The sequence below is a fragment of the Aptenodytes forsteri genome, unplaced genomic scaffold, assembly GCF_000699145.1.
Source record: "Aptenodytes forsteri isolate BGI_AS27 unplaced genomic scaffold, ASM69914v1 Scaffold55, whole genome shotgun sequence".
Lineage (NCBI taxonomy): Eukaryota > Metazoa > Chordata > Aves > Sphenisciformes > Spheniscidae > Aptenodytes > Aptenodytes forsteri.
In genome coordinates this window covers 7200023-7202056 of record NW_008796063.1, presented here as the reverse complement: position 1 = coordinate 7202056, position 2034 = coordinate 7200023, and the positions used below count along the sequence as shown (strand labels likewise).

The 2034-nt window shown below is 58.7% G+C and overlaps 1 protein-coding gene across 1 annotated transcript in view; it reads right to left on the bottom strand.

Moving 5' to 3' along the window:
• LFNG (LFNG O-fucosylpeptide 3-beta-N-acetylglucosaminyltransferase) overlaps positions 1 to 2034 on the bottom strand; it is a 10423-nt gene that overhangs the window by 4139 nt on the left and 4250 nt on the right. The gene's annotated exons all lie outside the window — the stretch shown is intronic.

Sequence of the window (2034 nt, the reverse complement as noted above, 5' to 3'; positions counted from 1 at the left end):
CATTAGCATACAGCTGCACTGGTTAACCCGGCCGGCCGGTGTTTGCTCAGGTCCCGAGCGGGGAGGCTGGTGGGGAGAGCCCAGATCTGCAGGAAGGCTGAATGGGAGGGGAGGACGGCACGCTCCTGGGGACAGGGCTACAAATGACCTTTTAGGCTTGAAAAGGAGAAAAGAAAAAGAAGAAAAAAAAAAAAAGGATGGAGGAGGTGGGAAGGCAAGTTCTCACAAATGCACAGCCCGCCACACAGCTCTGCTTTTGGGGAGGGACAGAGGTCAGCCCCCCGTGGGTCAGGAAGGCTGTGAGCAAAGGGTTAGGGGATGGGGGACCCTCTGGTGAGGAGGGGACAGCTGGGGGACAGGGACCTTAGCCCATTGGCTGCAGGGCCAAGGATGCCCATGGTCATTGTGGCCCTGGAACACGTGCCACTGCTGGGGTGGGACAGGGTCAGTGCTGCGCACAGAGAAGGAGGACATCACCCCCAACCAATGTGGGGTCCAGCCAGCATCTCACTGCTGGTCCCCATTTCCCCCAGGTGCTCAGGGAGGGGTCAGGCAGCTGCTGGGGGTACGAGCTGACCCAGAGCAGGGGGAGACCATCCAAGGATGCTCAAGATGACCCCATCACAAGCCCTTTCTCATCCACCCCGAGACACGTGGTGCCCCGGTACCTCCCCCCCAAGGCTCCAGCCCTGCCTGGAGGGGGACAGGGGAGGCAGGGGACACACAACCTCTGCGCAGGCGAGACAGAAAATGTTTGCTTGATTAGCTCAGAAACGCCGTCCAGCAACTGTGCCTTCAGCCACTCCAAAAATAACCCTGCAACTAATCCCCCGGCTCAGCCGCTATAAATAGACCACAGGGACAATTGTTTATTACTCGCCCGCACCGAAAGGCTTCATCCTAACGAGGCATCTTCCCTCTGGCCTCTCCCCATGTACATTCCCCTAATTTTCCTGGTGCGGGTGGACCAGGCGGCACCTTGGGGACCAGGATAGGGGCACACAGCCCTGCAAGTCACCTCGCAGGGGCTACTGGGGCCTCGCAGGTTCCCCACCTCCCTCCCAGCCCCACCACAAAATACAATTAAAACTAAAAAAAAAAATTAAAGCCTCTATTTTTTAATTAATTTGTCTGCATTTCGTAGGTGAGGGGTCTGTGCCCTTCCTGCTCAGCCCCCTTGCCCCGGGGCTGCAGGGGAGAGGAGCAGAGGTGCCAGCCGAGCCTGAGAGGGGACAGGCCAGGAAAGGATGGGGACAAGAAAACCCCATGTTGGCGTGACAAGAAAAAAACACGGATCAGCCTTCGGCATCCCCGATGCAGGGCATCAGGCATCAGGGCAGCGCCCGGATTTGCAGTGTGGTAAAGTGGGATGGGACATGGTAACTGAGCTGTCACCTACCAAGCCACCACCTCCAGACCCAAAAGCAGCAGGGCCAGGCCCCCATCCCTCTCCCAGGCAGAAAGCACCCGAAGCCCTTACACCCACTCCCCTCTACCTCTCCCTGACTTGGCCCCCATGCCAGCCGTGGCACCGAGGGGTGCCAGGACCTCTTGGGCCCCCCCGCAGTAACTTTTCCTGCGGGGTGCAGGAGAGGAAGGGCCCGCTGCCCCCCCCAGCCCCTGCAGGAAACCTCATTGTTCTCAAAACTGCAGCTTCAAGAAACACAGGATGCCAAATCCCTCCCGAACAATAGCTGCCACCGCTCCATACAGCCCGGCACAATGCGTGGCCCCCGCATACAGGGACTGAGAGGCACCCGGGGTCCCTACGGCTGGGATGGGGTCAGCCCCCCAGCTGCCTGCAAGGAGCTAAACCCCAAGAGCTATTACTATTAAAAGACTAACATAAAGCCTTTTCTTTTTTTTTCTTTTTTTTTTCCCCTCCCTCTCATTTCTCCTTTCGTGGTGACTCATTTCCCCCTCCAACAACCGAGCTTGTGGGTCGCTCACAGCTGGGTGCTGGGCAAGGCATCCCACCAGCCAGGGCCACCCCGGGGTCATCCTGTCTCCCTCTGCCCCCAGCTGTGCTGCCTG